The sequence below is a fragment of the Tympanuchus pallidicinctus genome, unplaced genomic scaffold (genome assembly GCF_026119805.1).
Source record: "Tympanuchus pallidicinctus isolate F22 unplaced genomic scaffold, pur_lepc_1.0 scaffold10, whole genome shotgun sequence".
Classification (NCBI taxonomy): Eukaryota; Metazoa; Chordata; class Aves; order Galliformes; family Phasianidae; genus Tympanuchus; species Tympanuchus pallidicinctus.
The window spans coordinates 23,575,370-23,596,393 of NW_026294619.1; positions in this window are offsets into that span (position 1 = coordinate 23,575,370).

A 21,024-nucleotide genomic window follows, 5' to 3' on the forward strand; every position below is an offset into this window, starting at 1 on the left:
TCATTCAAGAAAACAATGAATCAAATTTCAATGCAGAATATCCTTTTCTTTTATTTACGTTTTTACAAATCATGCAGGATTTTTTATTTTAAAAAATAAACATTGGATGATGATGCTGTTGTTTACCAAATGTCCTCTTTTTATATTATCATGGTACAAAAATAGCTACAGAGAAAGAGCATCACTCACTGGTAGTGATTAGTATGACAAATCCCCTGTTAGGCTACAGCAGATGAAGCTATTTTGGAAAGCCCAGACAATCCTTTCAAAACCTGCAGACCTCTCTATTGCAGTATTGTTATTGACTGTACCTGAGACAAGGTGTTACTGAAACAGGCGCTGTGCATAAACAGAAAATGATGGCCATATGCACTTTGGTTAGTTAAGGAGGGCACTGCTGTATGAGGGGAAACCAACAAGTGTTCAACTTGTTTTTGAGTGATCATCTCAAGATAGTGAAGTTCTGCAGAAGTTCAATGTAAAATGATAAATTTGCAATTAGTCTGGTAATTCATCCAAAACCCGCATTAATCCCTGTGGTTTGATCTAACTTTTGAGCTTTTATTTACATGTTTTCTGAGACACACTTTGAGGCCAGATAGAAAAGTAAAGACATTCCCTGTCTTTCATGTGAAGGAAAAGACACAGCTAACTTCAGGGAAGTGCAAGGTGCTTATCTGCAATTCACACGTTTCATCAGACTGACCTGAATGAACAACTCACTTCCCAATTTCCATTAGTTAGGGAACTGAATTGCTTAATGTGAACTGGACTGTTCTGCACTGGAGGCATCTCTGCCTCCCTCACTCTTCACTACCCAGAAACACAGCCAACAAATGTCACTGAGCAAGGGCACAGAGTTGACAGGAACTGACACAATGCTGTGGTACAGCCCTCATTATTCTCTCTCTCCTCTCTCTTGAAAAGAAAGCATGGATGACTTTGGTTGTCCTTGATATATAAGTTTCTGTATCTACAAAATTAGCAGCACAGAAGTGTCTGCTTAAACAGTTGATTTTATCTATTTTCAGTTTAAAAAAAACAACCCACCAACAAACGAAAACTAAATCATTCAGAAGCTTCAACTTCTCAATGTCCTATTCTGCTCTTTCAGATCCAAAATAATATATACGATGTTGTTATTGGCTTCAGGTAAATAGCTATATAGAGAAGTCTAATAAAATACTACTCAGATTTCAACAGATTCAATTTTTCCTTTCAGGAGAGGCATACTTCTCAATGCTTTACAGTAAAAGTCAGAATCTTCCTTTTCAAATGCACTTAAAAAAACCAAAACAACTCCACAAAGCCCAGGTTTCTTAGGCAACAGCAAAAGAACCCCTCAGATATGATTGCACCAAGCTGGCCCTGCTGGAAGAAGGCAGTTAATGTACAAGAAAGGAAAATAAACAGAATCAAAATGAGTTCATGTGCGGGTATTTCTCAACAGATCCAAGAAGTCAACACTTCATGTTTTTCTACTTTCATAGGAGCATAGAATTTTTTGAGTTGAAAAGGATCATGAAAGACCACCTGGTTGAACTCACCTGCAATGAACAGAGACACCTATGGCTATATCAGATTGCTCTGAGGCTCATCCATCCTGACCTTATGTGTCTGCAGAGGGGCACCTACTTCACCCTACTGAGCACATCTTTTGATGCAGCCCAGGATACAGTTGGGTTTCTGGTCTTTGTGGCTGACTCATATCCAGCTTCCCATCCACCAGTCCTCCAAATCCTTTTTGGCAGGACTCTGCTCTACCCGTATGTCCGCTAGCTTGTAATGATAGCGGGGATTGTCACAACCCAGGTCTAAGACCTTGCACTTCGATTTGTTGAGTCTCACAAGGTTCTCCTGGGCCCATTGCTGAAGACTGTCTAGGTCTCTTTGGATGGCATCCCATCCCTCAGGCAAGTTGACTGCACCACACAGCTTGGTGTCATCCTTTATTTTTCTTGCTTTACAGTTTTGTTTTCTTTCCCAAACACACTTGTATTAGTCCTCCTTTTGATAACTCTGCAGATAGCCTCAATAATAAGCCTTGAGCTTACAATTGAAGCATTAGTCTGTTCGCACTGGAAATAAAAATGATGACGTAGGATTTTATCCTACAAAATGTGTGAAAGGTATGTCTCTGAGTGTACTGCTGCTATCATTCATTCTATCATTCACATTCATATCTTTATGCATGCTACATTGAATAGTTTGGCAGAAGCAAGTAAACCTCTGTTTTTTTCTCAGCTAACATAGAACACATTGTCATTCTGAACAAAATCCTTTGCTCTGTGAAATGAAGAAGTTTCTGCGTTGAAAGCCCATCACGCTTATAATGTCTTCCACATCACAAAGAATGGAAGTGGAAAACATTGCTTTTCTCAAGGGATAAAAACTCTAATGAGAATTTCCAAAAGAAATAAGAAAAATCATATGAGAAATTGCTAACACTGATCTTTTCACCCTGTCATGTTCCTGCCTTAAAAATTTGCTTCTAAAAGTAGAGAGTTTAAGCAGTGGTGATTAGATGTTCCTGCCCTGACTTGTTAACGATGCAAAGAGCAGCTTTCCTATTAGTTTTCTGAAGCATGCAGAAGCCATAAAAATGCAAGTACGTCCTAGAGGAATGATTTTTCAAGAGCCATTTTCTTACCAATGCTATCAGATTATAGTGATAAACTATCATCTGTTTATTTCTTAAGTCTTTAAAAAAACAATCCTTTCCTCAAATGCTGAAGCAAAGTATGTGATAAACATTCTGAATACAAGTTACGGAAATAAATGCATGCACAATATTACTTATGTGCAGATACAGAACTAAAATGATCAATAGTGGTATAAAAGGCTTGTGGAAGGGTACCATATCTTTTACTAGAACAAAAGAGATCTGGAAATAAAACTCACACAGGCTACTTTTCAGGTTTGAGATGCATGAAAAGCTTTGCAACTCTGACCGTAGTTGGCAAACTTCTGCCAGCAAATCATTTATTTGTTGAAAAATGTAGTATTAGAGCAGACAGAACTATTTGCCAAATCTGAACTATTCACCATGAGTTACAGCCAAGAGCAGAAAATGCTGGAATGTCAAAAGGATTTATCTTAGTTCTTCTGAAATGGAAACAGTGACCGAGGTCATAAACAACAGTCCTGACACAGCCACGGAGCCACACGCACACAGTGAAGGTCCCGTTCACAAAATAGTAGACAATACTCCACAACATAAAGCAGGGCATCTGGGTAGTTTGTGCTCAGATAGATTTGTCACACTTGGTACAGCTGAATTTTCCATATTATGGAGAATATCTTAATGATATTTTGACCACTTAGAGGTACAACTTTCCTTCTTCCACTGGTAACGTCTGTTATATTTTAACCTCACTGAACCAGTGAAAGGAACTGAAAGAAATTCAGATTTTGTGTGACCATACTCAAGACAGAGGTAATAAAAAGGTATGCTAATGTGTGTTCAACCAGGCACCCATGTGCAGCACTATTTCTTGTTATACTGAGCAATAAAGATTTCTTCTTGAAAAATGTTCCATTTTCATGCCAGTACATGATTTCAAGTGTTTCAATATGATTGGAAACAAAAAAGAGTCAAGGTGAGCTAAGAAACAGCATAAACAAAGTAGATACTAGGATGACATGATTTATTAAATGAGACTAAATGATTTACTGTTTGCAGTTTATAAAAAGAAAAACAATCACAATAACATTATCTCTTGAGATAACAAATACACCAGAAATCAAGATTTGTAAACACTCTATGAAATACACAGAAATAAACACAGGCAGCTCATTCAATAGTGAACAACAGCTGCCCTTAGGATGGAAAGAAGCAAACATCAGTTGGGACAATACCAACAAACCTCAGAGAGCAACAAGGATGGAAACTAAACACTGCATGTGGCAACATCTGATTCCATGGTACAGGATGTACAGGATCAGGGATGACCTTGTTAGGCCCAACTCTAACCTGAAGTGCTGGCAGTATAGATGCAAAAGCAAACATCAGTCAAACCACTAACTCCACTTAGCACCTGTTCCAACACAGATGGGATCTAACTCAGGAATAGAGATGCGAAACTATCTTTTGATATTCCCTGGGAATGCTACAGCTCAGAGCAGTGGGGAACATGGAGTGCCAGACTCCTCCAAGGAACAGGGGTGCCTTAGAAACACAGGACTCTCTCAGGACACAGGGTGCCTTAGAAGCACCTTCCAGATGATAAGCTTACCTGGAAGGTGTTTCTAAGGCATACACTATTTGAAGCTGAGCCCATATCCTCTTCCCACCACTCCAATCACCAGCTGGTCCTGTTTAACAGGCCATTTTTTTTCTGAACTTCAGCCTAAGACCCCACTATTTTGTGTCATAAGAAATAGTATCAGTGGGGACAAGACCTCACCATCGTGGGGTTGTGTGGTGTATGCACACCAGGGGATCCTGTCCACAGCTGATGGATCAGTGGCACACCTGAAGTTTCACATCACTCTTCCCTCCTGTGTGCTGGTAGGTGCACCTCCAAGTACATGATTTTGTGATGTGTACTTTTTTCCTTCAAGTTAAACACTTCTAGAGTAATAGGGGCATGGGAGAATTTCAGGTAGTAGAAGTGGCTGCTTGTTTGACTCTATGTTTTGCTCCACAGTTTCCTTCTCAGCCTTCTGAGGGAGAGCAAAGACTAAGCAGCTGTGCAAAATCTTGCTCTCAACACCTACAGCATACATCAGATGAGGAAATCAGCTTGCAATAAGCAGAAATATTTCCTGACCCAGATTCAGGCATTTTATAAACTTCAAACCTCTTTCCAGCTGTACAGATAAAACACTGCACTGAAGCAAGAAACAGTGAGAGCTGTCAGAGTCAGCCATCTTCACCCTCTGTCACCATGTGTGGCACAACCATTCAGGGAATTTATACGGTGTTTCACAACAGAAATGAATGTGTGTTTAAGGCCTGAAAGTCTCTCTACTCGATTTGTTTTGTTGTTTCTGCTGAGCAACACACTGCAAGCTACTCTGAAATGCAAAATGTTACACAACAATTCATTTGCCCGGCGTTCCAACAGAAAGGCACCTAAGTAGGGAAATGGCATCCTCCCAACTTCGAGGTCCTTCTGCAGGCACAGGCTGGCGCCTCCAGGCTTACCGAAGGACTTCTGCAATAGCTCATTGTGTGCAGTGCTGGGTGTCACCCTGCCCTGCTGGGAGCTGAGCGGGGTCTTCGTGTCGGCTGGCACAGAGCATGGTGATGACATACTCTGCAGCTGCCCAGAGGCTTCCATTAGAAAAGATGAAGAATTTTGTGAAAGACAAATGCAAGTGCTTCTTTGTAAAAAATACCTATAAAGTAATTATCACAAAACCCAGATAACAGCATTCTGCAGATAGCAAAAATAAAAATTGTGCAAGGTTACATTACACTTTATCTTGAAGCAAGATAATACTTTTCATTCAACAGTTTCACTTTTTTTTTTCCTAATGTCTTCTAAGGACAGATATCCACTTCTTTGAAGACAGTAATGTGGTTCATTACTGTCCTCATTCACTCCTGTAACAATAGGATCTTTATACATGGCTATAGCGCAAATGGTAATTGATGCTCCAGAGTAATATTGCTGGAGGGATAAATTGTATGGAATTGCTTCAAAGGTTTTTTTCTCTTATTAATGAAGTCTTCTATATTTATTTTCTCCAAATAAAAATGCCTTTTTATGAAATTCTGATGGCCATACTGATGGTAATTTCTCCTGGATCAGGCACCTCAAACACACAGGTGTGACATTTCACAGTCACATTGTAAGGTTGCTGCTTGTTAGACATGTTTTACAGCATCTGTTGTCACAGCACTGACACCATGCCCTCCACTTAAAAACTGGGAGAGGTCAAACAAAAGGCAATACTTAAATGCCAACATTGACTCCAGACTGCTTCTGCTAATTTAAAGACCCATGTGGTGGGATGGCAGCAATGTTGCCGGGGCACCTGGTGATGCTAAGTCCCTAAGTCATTTGCAGGCTGTGAGAAATGGGCTCCACATCACAACTCGTCTCCAATGGGAGCCCACCACAGAGACCCACTGCCATGAGGGCTGCTGGAGCAGAGCTGTAAGTCAGTGCTGGGACTCAGGGCTCTTTCTCTTGGTTTCCCCACAGCAGGGTCAATTTTTTTTTAAATATAAAATCAGACAAAAACCAACCAATCAAACAAAAATCCCAAACCCCCAAATGTGGCACGGGTTGAAAACAACCCAGCTGAAATAGTATAATTGGATTTGGAAAAGGGATGCCTGTTTCAAAAGAAAATTCCTGAGATGCTTGTTTTTAAAGTGGTAGCAGCAACCTCAGGAAAGCAACAAACCATCTGCTAGAAAATGAAGGGGGTAATGTAAGGTCTGACCTCAGGACTTACCCTAGTACAGCTCTGCTGCCCTGCAAATATCTCATGTCCTTGAGAGCAAAATCATGCACAGGATAACAAAGCCAAGGTGAATTGCTCCAGACATTTCCAAGTGCAATTTTTCATGTAATAAGATTCCAATTGAGGTAAAAAGGGCATATGTAAATGGGACAGGAAAATAACTTTCAGCCAAATAAGGTGAGCAATATTTTGGGCAAATTTCAATATGACTTCTGAGAATCTAAATAACTTAAAAAAAATCAAGTTCCATTACTGCTTAAAAAAAGTGTTGTTTTTTTTTATACTATGCAGACGAAGACAATACAATGTGCTGGCTTCAGCTGAGCCTGGGGACCTGCTGTGCTAAATAGACTGCAAATCAAAACCTAGAAAAAAAAGACAGCTTTCCTGAAAGAGCTTATAAATCTGAACAAACAACATAGGGAACAAAAAAGTATTACTAATAATGCTCTCCCTTCAGAGAAAGAAACAGTGGCAGACTTGTCTTGAATCCAAATCAAGAAGCTTCTAGGAGATTGCATGGCTTTATTCATAGAGAAATAGAGTGAGACAAAATTAGAGAGAAATTAAGAGATGGCAAAGTGCTGAATGTCTCTATTACCCAAGTGATTTCTTCAGAGGGCAAAATTATTTCTAGCTTCTGGAGGGATTTGGTTTATTCTACCAGTATCTGTAGTTCTGCCTTGCTGAGGGATTCAGTGAGTGTTTCTGCATATATTTGATGTTTTTTTGAAGCTGAAATATTTGGTTTTAAATCAGTTGACTTGCTTCAAAATCCTCAGATCACACATGTTAACTATCGAATTCTTCACTGTGCAAGAATGTACACAGAACACACACTAAAGGAAAATTTTTGTTATTTGGCTGAATAAATGTACAGATTGAATGGATTTTCTTCATGATATTTGCTCTTCTGAAGACACCACTTCAAGTCAACTGTATCTGACACAAACTGAAAATTCATAAAAGATGTGCAGTCAGTCAGAAGAATTGCTGTGTAACAATTTTCAGTTTGGAAAATAATCTGTGTTATATAGTACTTACTAGCACTAAGGGACAACAGTGCAAGAGAAACACAATAGATATATGGCAAATACAGACATGATAAAAAAGAAAACACTGATGAAATCTCTGGAAGCCAGCAGTTCCAGTGTATGGTTTACATTCACTTTTTACTACACCCTTTTCCTGTTTGCCTGGGAGCTTATCTTTGATAAAAAAAAAAAAAAAACAAAGCAAAAGAAAACAAAGCATAAGCAGTGTTTAAGATCTGACTAATACCCACAAAACAAGGACAGCCACAGATGAGATTCTATGATTCTAAGGACAAAAAAATTCCCATTTCTTTGCCTTCTCTGATGTTTTATGAATTGGACAACACTGTTGAATGACACATAGATTTTTCTTTTACCTGGAGTAGGACAACTTTTTACATGTAAACCTAAAACTTATTACTGATTATATACATGTAAACAAACCACTCTTAGTAGGTTACCTGCAATGGCTAATGATAGGTATTCAGTACTCCTAACCACCTTTTGTCCGTATTTAAGCTGACATATAAAGGAGGCTTTTTCATTTAAGAGCTGAGTGGCATTTAAAATCAGGCATCTCAGCAAGCTCTTGTACTAAGGATTTCAATATTTGCTTTCCATAAATAACCTCTTTAAAATGTTCTGTTTCTTTGCACTTCTCTACTGGAGAAAAAATTTGCTAATATCAAGCATCCAGGAAAATGTGAACAAGGACAGGGAAAGCAAATCTCACTTTTGTTCCAACAGGACTGCCCCTTCCTCAATTTTTTACCTCCTTTCTTTGAAGACCTAAGCTATTATATTGCATTTGTATCCTTTAAATTGAATGGAACAGAATTTCTTATTTACCGCTTCCGACCAACCAACTTTGGGAGTAACCACATATAAATTTATATCCAATAATCTCAAAATATATATGTTTAGTCTCAACTATTTCATATTTATCTTCAATTGATTTACTGTGTATAATGTCAATGAGTCTCAAAGCATTTAAAGAATCAAAGGCCTTGGTTGCCACTGAGTTTGCAGTCACAGAATCACAGAATTGCAGGGTTGGATCTCATGAGATTGCTGAGTCCAACCCCCCTGCCAAAGCAGGCTCCCTGCAATAGGTCACAAAGGCAGGCATCCAGGCAGGTCTGGAATATCTCCATAGAAGGAGACTCTCTGGGCAGCCTGTTCCAGTGCTCCATCAACCATATTGTAAATACATTCTTCTGTGTGTCTGTATTAAACTTCCAATGTTCAAGTTTTAAGCCATTACTCCTTGTCCTGTCAATGCTGTCATGGTTTTATGATTTCTGATCAGTATTTCACATCATAACATCCTATAGAGTACTGGGAGTTAAAGAGTTATTGCAGCAGCTCTGTGGATTGCCAGTATTTCCAGTCTCTTGGTCTCAGAAGAGAAGAATGAACTAGGCCAAATGATGCCAAACCGTGACAGCTACACACCACCAAGAAGAGCCTGGCCTCATCCATTTGCCTCCCATTGCTCCTTAGACATTTATAAACATCAATCAAATCCCTCCTCAGTCTTCTTTTCCCCAGGATGAACAGACCCAGCTTACTCAGCCTTTTCTCATACATGATCCAGACCCTTTATCAACTTCGTGACTCTCTGCTGGACTCCTTCCAGGAGATCCCTGTCTTTTTTGAACTGGACAGCCCAGAGCTGGACACAGTAGTTTAAAATGTGGCCTCACCAGGGCTGAGTAGAAGGGAAGGATCACCTCCCTTGACCTGCTGGCCACCCTCTTTTTAATGCACCCCAGGATACCGTTGTCCCTCTTGGCCACAAAGGCACACTGCTGGCTCATGGCCAACCTGTTGTCCATGATAATCATACTTTGTTCCTTGTTTGAAGTTCTTTCTACCTCTTCATAGGCAAAATGTATCTGAGCACACAGTGCTCTCCATCATCAAATACGGAACTGCAAAATCATACTGAATTGTAGCTTTTCTATTTGCAGTTCCCTTTGGTAGCTTCGTTACAGGATAAGTAACGAAAGGACCAAGATACTTCACCAAGTGTAAAAGAAGGGTTTTAAAAGAGTTCTGCAATCTCATTAATTGGATCATTCATCACTATAATTTGTCTTTAGAGCACAGTTAGTATTTGCTTCAAAGATGATCCCTGGTAATTTCACAAGAATGAATACATTTATTAAAAAATATTATTGGTCTATAATTTTACAGATTTCTACATGAAGGCAATTATGCAACTGGTAAATTGCTATTAATAAAACTCCTTCAAATAAAATAAATCAACCATCTATAAAAAATATTTTAGTGGAGGTTCTGTATTTTAACATTTCTGATTTTTTTGTACTTTGCATTTTTGCAACCACTGTTTTTGATGTGGAAGAAAAAGCAGGGCTCTGGCCATCTAAAACACTCTTCCAAAGCTGTGATAGCTAATCTCCTTAAAGAATAACCTAACTGGTGAAGAAAATCCTACAGCAAAGCAGAGACTTGGTAAGCCAACTTTATGGTGCATCTACCCATCAGTTTACAGGGCAAAGGACCAGAGGTCATTGCTGAACCTTAACCTCTCTCACAATAGCATGCAGAACTGCCTGGCCAATTTCCTCTGGGTTTTATTTAGCAGACATGTGGCCAGCATGGGAAGCAGCCTTTCCCACAGATGTTTAGTATAAAAGAAGCTATTTGTCAGTGTGGGTTATACAGTCAGACTGTGATTAGAATAGATCAGGTCTGTTTCTTCAGTATGCTACACAGCGATTCCCATGTTCTCTAAAACAATGAGTTACAACAGCTAAATTAAAACTAATTTCTGCCTGAAGCATGTTTTCTTGCAATATTCTCTTTCAGAGGACACTGTTTCACACCCATTTCTCATCAGGCTTGATGTTGCCTGGGAAGATGCTAAGGATCACAGGGCAGATGGCAGTACTGCCCAAGTAACTGTACAAGCCACAGGAAAACACCAGGGTTTTTGGAAAGTCCAACCTTTGCTATCCATTCAAGCAGCATTTATGTTCCCCTGAAGTCTTCTAAAATGGTGATCTTCTTGTTTTCCTTTAAAGAAAACCCAACAAAATATATGCAAGTCAGCCCAAGTTCCTTTCCTTGAACACTAGGAGTCTCTTCTCTCACATTTGCCATTTGTCAGAAGTATCACTGTACTTGTTTCACATGCGAAAAATGCATCAGATGGGTATCATTGGATTCTTCTCAGATCACAAGGACTACAGGTATTAACCCGTGGTAAACAACTGTCAGATTGTACAAACTCGCCCTCAGTTCTATGAATGTCTCTGAATATATGACTTTCTTCTCTCTCATGAGAGGTGGACTGGATACATTTTCTTAAAGTGCATTTTTGTAGATCATTAGAAAGCATCTGGATTAAGTCTCTCTCTCTAATAATTTATATTTACCTAAGATTTTCTTCACTTGCAATACCTGCATGAAGGCAGTGTTCTTCAACAACTCCATAAGACCTTATTAGACCCTTTGTTATTATTAAATCTAATTGAAACAGGATCACAGAATGGTGGAGGATAGAAGGGAGCTCAAAGTCCACCCAGCCTCAACCCCTGCCTTCAGGGATGGGGTATCACAGCTTCTTTGGGCAGCTGTGCCAGTGCCTCACCGCCTTCTGAGGAAAGAATTTCTTCTTAATATCTAATCTAAATCTCCCCTCTTTTAGTATAATACCATTCCCCCTTGTCCTATCACTACACTTCCCTCTGCACCTTTCATATAGGACCCATTTGATAAACTATCCCCTCCAGCTGATTAGTACCAGTGTACAGAGGATTCTTATTTATGTCATTCACTCTAAAGCCAAATGGGTCCTTTATAGCTGTAGAGAAATAAAAACACACATGTTAAATATAATCAAATGTACTGATTAACTGTACTGATTAGACTAAAAGCATTGTAAAATAATGCTTCTACAAGCTGAAGCTTAGCCAGGGTAAAGCAGTGCATGTAATTTCTGTGACTGTAACTGAAACATCCTAAACTTAGGCATTTCAGGGGTTTAGTCCTTGCAGAAGAAGTTAAGAAATTGATGCTTTTATCCTCATCTTCTTAAATTCTAGAGTTTTCCTTAAATTCTAGCACTTCCAAAACTTTCAGGTTTCAGTTTGATTTAGAAAAAGTAGAACACCCTGGATGAGAAGTACAGAACTCAGTCTCCTTCCCGAGTCAAACCAGATTTATCCTTTTTTCCCTGAGCACTTGTTAACCCAGACAGTGCTTGTGCTCCCCATACTGAGGCCAGATGTTCCCTGCTGGTCCCATGGCTGTTAGAGGGACTGTGAGACCCAGGAGAAACATGAGCTGCTCCAGTCCTGGATCTGCTGCTGTATCAGCCCTGAAAACTGCTGGATGCTACGCTGCACACAGCTTAGAGCTTCTCAGCCCATGGAGATGGAGCATCAGAGCTTTTGCCAAGAAACCCTAGTGAGTTTCAAATTAGCATAGTAGCATGGAGATTCTTCAAAGGCTTATGTATTTAGACACATTTGGGCAAAATGTCATGAGCAAAGCTGTTTTTCCAGAGACACACAGCTTTCCTTGTCCAGATGTTAAGCTGTTGCTAAAAAGCACAATAATCTTTGTCTTGTCCCAGTAGAACACTTGTAAGAATTGAGGAGCATGAGAAAATGCATCGTGCACCAATTACCTTGAGAACAAACGATTATTTATTTATGTAATCTACTTATATATTTCTTTAATTATTTTTTACAAAAAAGAAAAAAATTAACATCCATCAAGTAATAAAATAGCAAGTATTCACCCTGAAGCAGAGGCCTGGCATAACAAATTTCAGAGCACTGTAAAATAAGTTACCCCAGCAGAAGCAGGATTTTACAAGGGAAATTGTTGGCCAAATGCAACTTTCAGCGGCACTGCCAGCTCTGCTTATATGAAAAAAATGTGCCTATGCAAATCAACCAGTTCTTGAAAATTCACAAAGCCCAAATGCTATACCTCAACCCTATAGCTGAAAGAAAAGTTCGTTACTTGAAAAAATGCTAGCCATATTTTGAGTAATGACTTTTCAGGAAAAACTTATGAAAGATTATGGGAAAACAGAACTCAGCTGGCACAGTGTTACTAGAAGTCTTGTTAATGCTCACAACTCTTTTCTTCTCCCTCAGTTTCAACAGGTGTTATGTTTTCCCCAGGCAGGGGAAAGACACCCCTCCTTGGGTGTGAACACAAGTTTTGCTCAAAGGGAGCACGGTGAACACCTTAATGTTCTTTAGCACTTTGAGAAGTGAGACAATATTATCTTTCTCTTCTTTTCAGTCTCTAGTATGAATAAAATACAGAAAGACTGCAAATTTCTACTTATCTTTATCAGATACAGAATCATAAGATCATGGAATCGTTTGAGTTGGAAGAGACTTTCATGGGTCATCTAATCCAATTCCCCTGAAATGAGCAGGGACACCTATAGCTAGGTCGTGTTGCTCAGAGCCCCATCCATCCTGACACTGGATGTCTGCATGAACAGGGCATCTACCTGGTCAACCTGCTCCACTGCTTCAATACCCTTATTAAAGATTATCAAAGGATATACTGGAGTTCACCATCAAGGAAAAAAATTATATGAAAACAGACCTTGGAGCATTTGCTGTGCACTACCGTAATTTGCTTGCTATTTGGCAAATGTATGGCTAAGTGTGCACAGGACTGCAATTTCTATTTCTGTCAAGCTTAGATAGCAAAAGTCCTTCATTCAGTTATCACAGACCAGCAGACCAGTGCCCCATGTATTAATTTCTATCACAGGACACCATGTTCTCACTTCCTTGGCAGCTTTCATACTGGCCTGCATTACTGCCCATGGTGAAGCAATGAGGAGTTACTAAAAAATTAAATTTGGGGTTGATCTATCTTATAATACATATCTGTTGTCTCTGTTCCATCAGACTCAGTGCAGCAAGGACCCTGACTCAAATCCCCATGGCCTGGACTCTTCTCCATTTGAGCAGGCTGGAATAGTGGAAGATCTTCATTTTTTGACATTCACTCAAGTATTTATTGTACATTTCCACATCGCTATGTGCTTAAAAGAGTCATCATAGAACAACTGTGAAATAATAAGTGGAAAAAAAGTCAACAAAGAGAGAAAGGAAAAATTGGAATCACCTCATTTCTGACAAATAGAAAAATGTAACAAATTTAAGACATCTTCAGATCCTGAAAGCAATGAGTATAATTTGACAAAGATGCAGTTATAAATTTCAATGCTATTTTAATTTTAATATTTTTAAGCTAGCTCACATTTTGCATTTTGTATTCTTGCAATAGACAGACAAGGATTTTAGCATTAAATACATTTTCCCCAGTATGCTCTTTTATATTTTACACACAATTTGAAACATCTGGTAAATGAGTTGTTTTCTGAAGCACAGCAGAGAGCATGCTTGGATGATCCTCTGCTGTTTGTAATATGTTTCTCTCTGTGGAACACTTCCCTTCTTCCATTTCCTCTCCATTTTTGCTATTTGCTTATTCTGAAAATAACACCAGTGTGAAAGCACCATAACAGATTAGAGCACTGATTGTGCTATAAGAATGAAATAATATGTAATGGATGCCTTGCTTTATTACTGAAAGCCTTTACTACTGAAAACCTTAATAAGATGGGGTCTTTAGAGAGAAGTATGCTTCTCTTGAGACTGATGAATTGGGGTGCCACACTACTGCTGTACTGAACATTATGCCATAGATTATTTGGAATCTGCTCTTTATTTTAAGAGTGTTTATTTTCTGACAAGCCATCTTGATATGGAGTTGTTCTCTGGCTCCTATTATTCAGGACATGTCACTGAATTTCATTTGTCCTTTAACACATGCTCTCATCATCTTTCCCACTCACTAGTGATACCTGAAAACTTTCAGTTTTCAGCTACAGTTCTAGGTAGCCCTTAAAATTAGTTTGGCTTCTTGTGGCAGTAAAATATAATAGTAAAATACACCCAGGCTGGATGGGGCTTTGAGCAACCCAGTCTAGTGGTGGAGGCGTCCCTGACTATAGCAGGGGGGTTGGAACAAGAGAATCTTAATGGTCCCTTACAACTCAAACCATTCTATGATTCTGTGTAGCCTATTACGTACCGTAGAACCTGCTAATAGCTACTGTTTCGAGAATGGCACCATCAGCCTTGCAATAACTGAGAAAGAACACAGTCATAAAGGACCTGCAGATAGCTACTACAGATGAAATCTGTGAGGCAGAACACAGATGAGGGAGACTGTGGGAGTAGCACCTCTCTGCCCTTTGACTAGAAACACTGTAAGAGGTACTGCAGCAACCAAATCCCTGCAATGAATTTATATATCTAGCCAAGTATTATACTGTGCTCATTCCACTTCCTACATTTTACAACACCCATACTTGTTTTCTTTCTTCTTCTTTTTTTTTTTTTAAACAGCTTCAGTCCTGATTTTTTTTTTCTTTTTTTTTCAATCTTAGCAATAGAACTATAGCAGCCAGCATGCATTGACATAAAGTAAATTAAATAATACTGGCCTTATACAAGACCATTTTCTGCTGAGCCAAATTCATCCTTTCAGCCATTTTAATGCCATCTGTATGCTAGCATACAGGTTGTTTATTTTTTGCTGGAAGAAGATTAACAATAAGCAGAAAGTATCAGCCTCCACAAGCCCAGTCTTGCAGAACATCCAAGAATGATGCTCTCAAGATGAATAATTTATAGCAGTGGGGTTTTGCATACATGAGTCCAGTGCATAATCTGAGCATGTATGTTTCTGGTCAGAAATTATTTCTTTTCCTTGTATCCATGTGAGAGCATTTCCAGCTTCAGTTAACACTGAAGGATTTTACTCCCCTTGTTTTCAAAAACATGTAATTATTCATTTTGTGCATGACACACTTAGCCGGCTCAGGAACTAGACAGGAAATATGGAATTACAAACCTTCCACCGTAATGAAGATGGACCCCACATCAAAAGCGTTGTACTTCTTACAAGATAATCATTTTATGAAGTCTGGAGAGGGCAGAGGGGAGTGTGTGATGGGTGGGAAAGAGGTCACAGGCAGGGCACACTCATGGAGAGGGGGGACAACTTACAGACAGATATGGTCCCCTAGGTAACATATCATTCAAAAACAAAAAGCTAAAACATTAATTACCATGAAATTCACCCAGAGTGACTAATGACTGCAGCTACTATCACGTTATATCACAAAATATAAACATATGTTCAGAGTTGGACATAAGAACAGAAGTGATGAGGTTATGGAAAAATAATGGGGAAGGATCCAAGGAATGTCTCTCTTACAGCCTGCAGCAATTAAAGAAAACTGCAATCACAGAACTGCAGTACGTTTCCTCACTTAAAAATCTATGGAATCTGTGAAAACTTGTCAGGCTTTCTCTCTGGTAACTACTAGCTTCAAAAATGTGGTGAAAATAGTGCTTCATACAATAGGCGCTCGTGTATTTTATGTTTTATTTTGTAAATGATAAGTTATACTCTCACTGAAGTTTATAATATATCTATCTCCCAAGTGAAATTTGGGAGGGTCCAGTCAGATTTCAAATCCTCCAGTCTTTTCAGATGCTTTGCAAAGGCAAACAAGTAGTGTAAGAACTCCAGGTCATTAACAGAGTGATGGTCAAAAGTAGGAAAGAGAGTGAGGACATTCACAAGGACATCTGACCTATTGAGTCGAGCCCCTCCACATCTCTTTTATGCCAGCTGGCATACTGAGGTCACTGAGAAATGAAGGTCAGTCATGAATAGAAACAAACAGAAAGGAACATAAATAACAATTTCAAGGTGAATAAGAGTTGCGAAGAGAGAATGCTGTATTCTGCATATTTTTCTTCAATAGTTGGAAATGTTGCTGTCTCTTGACTCTTGTACCTCAGAGACTGCATGCATATTTTAGAGAAAGGCAGATTTAAAATGAATTGTCATTCTTGTTTTATCAACTGTCTACATTAACTTGGACCAATTTCCTTGATGTTATGACAATTTTCCCTTTTTAACAGATCCCTGTTAATGATAATTTATCACTCCATTTCTGTTGTTAGAAATGATGTTGACTAATGTGTAGTCATCTAAAGCTCACAGACATTATAGAGATGCAAGTTAATATTGTATGGACTACACAACAGATATAAAATTAAGTTGCTAGAATTACTTATATTAAGTAAGAAAAAACAAAAAAAAAATCATAAAAACTTAGAAGGATCTTGATGAGGGAAGAAGATAAATTTAAAAATAAATCTATAAACACTTACAGATTAAGAACTGTGAACCTCACTTACACTAGTGCAAAAGTAGAATTTAACCCTTTCCTGAACACTGCCAAGCCAATACCAAAACATTGCTTTAACACAGCATTACACAGCATTAACAAAAACTGTTTTCTCTTATGTTGAGGGCACCTGACATGAATCTGACTGGTCACAGTTATTTAAAACTGATGGTATTAATAATATATCTCCGGGTCCCTTTTTGTATTGATTTCATTTTGCTGTGGAGGACAGGATTGGAAGGACTCCCTTTCCAAACTGTTAGTGGTTCACAGCAGCTTTACCTTCACGTCTGAAATTGTGCAAATGCAAGTGCAAGTGGTGAGTGAATTTTCTGTAGTGGCAGAAATATGAAAGCCAACACGTATATTCAGGAAGAAGTGAAGTCTCTAGGTGGCAGCTGTGTTCACTGACTAGAGCAAGATTTGGTCATTGGAAACCTACTGTGATGATTTGTATGCAGCAAACTTCATCTCAGATGTTCTTTCCATCTCAACACACAGATGTGAAAACTCTGAAAGAAATTTTCACGAAAAAATCAGTTAATACATTGAATGGATTCATAATACTTAACGTGCTTTGCCAGATGAGTTACAGGTCACTTATCTCCAAAGAATCCAGAAAGGAAAATGGAAACTGCTGGAAATTTACCCCTGAAAAGTAGAATAATCCTGAAATTTCTGTTGCAATTCGTCAGTTACTGTGGAAGTTGGATACAAATATTAAGGAGGATGCTATCAGAATCTGTCAGTCAAACAGCATGAGGGATAACTTAGATGCTTCATAATATGCGGGACTTGCAGAGGGAATCTTCAGTGGTCAGGGGAAGCAGAGTCTTGTTTGCATTCTCAGAGAGAGATGAAAAGAAGAAAGGATTTAGACTGGGAACAAGAAGTTACAAGGACTCTCTGCAACGTGTGCATAGAAGCCAAGACTCTGCCCCAAGAGGCAGTGTACTGTGAAATAAATACTCAATTATCCAAAATTAGAACCAGTGACATAGTTAACATTATTCTGCAAGCTGCTGCCTTAGGACATGCTTGAAATTGAGAAGATTCATTTCCATTCAAGTATTTCAGCCTACCAAACAAAATTTTAATAAAAAAATGTTGCGGTCCTGAATTTTCTAATGCTTTTATGCTGATTTGAAAAATCAGTTTGCCATGCTGCATGGACACAAGGTTATTTGAAATTGAATGCATCGACAAATTGTACAAGATCAAGTGATGAAGAAAATAAATAGAAGTTCATATAAGCACCAGCACGGGGGAAAAATGACATGGAAAACCACATGGACTGTGTGTCCTTCTCAAACCTTCGTAACTGGAAACACTGCTAACTTTTAAGGAAAAAAACACCATAGAAATCGAAAGCCAGAAGATTTTTTGAAAGCCATAAAGAGGCTTTGTTTTTTTAACACCTGGTGTTACTGATGCTGTAGATTTCATGCTGTTCAGCAAAATCTAAAAATATGGAGATGGAATTGCTTAAAATCAAGCAAAAGTACTATTAATGAAGTTGAATACCTTAAATGATATATCTGTAAGATTTCATCAGAGATTGCTTATTAGTGTGTTTTTTACTTATTTTATTTAGCTGAAAAAAAAAGGCCAAATTGGAGAGTTTTTGGACTAAAAACCATTAGATATTGGCTTAAGACTACACAGTGAGCTGATGTGTCAGCATTATAAGTCACATCAAAATATACAACATGTGAAAAACTGTTTCTGACTCCTTTTCCCGTGTCTCATTGATTTCACAGACTCCCATGCCATTTAAATGCTTCTTTTAAAAAATATTAACATGTTATTAATTGATAGCATTTCTTGGAAAAATAAACCTATGCTGGAGAATCAAAGCATGTCTAACCATAATTGTGGTGCAGTCCCCACTACTTGCCCAAATGAGCTTGTCTGGTTTTAGAAATTTCTGAATTTGAAAGAGAGCAGAAGCATTTTACATGAAGTTTTGGTACATGAATTTTAGAGCTTGGCTTTCATGTGTCAATGCAAAATAATTCTTTCTATGGATATTTCCAAAAGGCTCCATTTTGTTAAATGTCTTTTTTTTGTTTGAAGGAAGTGGAACAAGGGACAGGAAGATGAAGACATTAAGGCCTAAGTCCACTCTGACTTTCTACAGTGTCATATTTCTCTCTCCTGTCTCTGAGACCATACCAGTGGGATGTGAGAATGGTCTCCAGTGTCCCAGGGTTCCAATATTTGATCCCTCCCTGTGAAAGGAGGACTCCATGCCTGGCCATGATTGGAGGTAGCCACCTCTCACACTAATCCTGGCAGCAGATCATTTTAATTACCTCACCTCCTGAGCCATCTCCACCTTTCTTCCTGCATGCCCATCTTTCTTCACTGAGCATACTGGGAACTGTAGTTCTTCATGATGCCCCTACATGTATAGTCTAGAAGGTATTCACAATGTCTTCTTAACAGTCAGGACTATGTAGAGGATATCTGGCAGTTCTGTGTTCTCTAAGAAATACACGATCTTTCACAGGGACTTTACAAATGCCCTGAAGCCTCCATCATCACTTTGAGCATTCAGACATCTCTTTCCACAGTCATAAGCCCCTAGAAGTGAGCTATCAAGTCTGAATTGCTTCTGTTTCAATTGGCTTTCAGCTCAATTCATCTTAGACGTGCATTGCCTTGGGCAGTCATAATGAATAGTCAGCACCACCAAACATATTACCAAAATTTAAATTACTACTGGCCGATCACTGTAGTATTTGTATCACTGTATCAAATTACTCACTGTGCTAAATCATGAGCACCACAGCTGTGATGTGGAGCATCTCAGTGCTACGTGCTGTACTCTTTCCTATGTCCCAAAGACCTGTCCTTGCCTCCTGATCTCATGGCAATGTGTGTGCCAGCACTGCTCAGCTTGGAGTCAGTGAAGTGGAGCATGTATTTTATGATAGTGTGGTCATAGAAAGAAGTTGTCAGAGTGATCAGCACTGGGTCAGTCAGCTGCCCGGAGTCATGGTGGGTATGTCACTCATGCAGTATACAAGCTGGCAGAAGGAACCTGAGACATGGCAGTATCACATAACAAGTGCACAGGAGCTTGCTGTGTAAGTGATGTATCAAGTGATTGGAGTCACAGAGATGTATCTACAAGAGGTCTGAGATGTGATGACCATTAACCATCTGGATGCTGTAAAATGTAGACTGAAAAATCCCTGTGTAATTACTGACAACAAGGTTTTCCTCCTCTCTGAATGTTCTGTTAATAGGCTAAAATAATATCACCAAAAGCTAAAAGAAAAGCAGTGCATTCAGGCTCAGTCTGTCTAATGAACGTGGAGATGGGATATCCCCAAAGCACTTTGTATGTCACGCTTCCCAAGGAGCCATCTAAGTAGATCTTCCCTTCAGGTCTTGTTTACAGGAAGAGATTCTCCACAGACAATTTAACTCTTTGTTCACAGGCTACATTACCTCCTCTGGAGCATTTGTGGAAATTTTTGAACAAAAAATTGAACAGATTTTCTACTGAGGAGTCTTAAAATTTTTCTCCAGGAGGAAACACCTATTTTATGTCCATTCATCTGCCATTAGTTTTCCTCACCCCTTCTAATATGAAAATAATAGTAATGAAAAAAAAAAGAATGAGGCATTTCTGCTCATGGTGGTTAGAAGTGGAGCTGTTGGCCTGGCAGACCTCAGACATCTCAGCACATACTCTGTTTTGCATTCTCTGCTTTCTTTGGGACTGCTCATGCATAGGATAAAGCACAAGTGCCTGTTTGCTAAAGAGGTTCTGCCTCGGGTTGGCTTGGGTGGAAGACAATCTAGCATCGGATATAACTTCTTTTTGGTTCTTTTCATGAGCATCATCCAGGTCTCTGTTTACTTGGCTGATGTTGTCCTTCCTGACTACTAGGTTAAGGAAACGAGGCTTTTCACCCTTTTCAGTTAGGAAAGACTAGAGATGTAGTGGTAGCAGAGATAAATTACCTCACGGCAAACATGAAGGGAAAGAAGGCAGGGAAGAGGCTCCAGCTGGCCTGATGGGTTAATTTGTCCCAGCTCTCATCCTAGGATCAAAGCGACCATAAAGATCCAAAAGCACCATAAAGCCAGGGATGGGAGGAACAGGTGGGGGCATGAGTGCTGAGAGGATGTAGTGCCTGAGCTGGGGCAAAGGGCTCTATGCCGGGCAGTGGGACCTTATAGAGAGCCTTTCAGCAAGAAAGAAGACAGAAGGGAGAAAGATAACCACAGTGTCTGTGTTGTGCAACATGCAGGGATGGGATTTTATGCTCT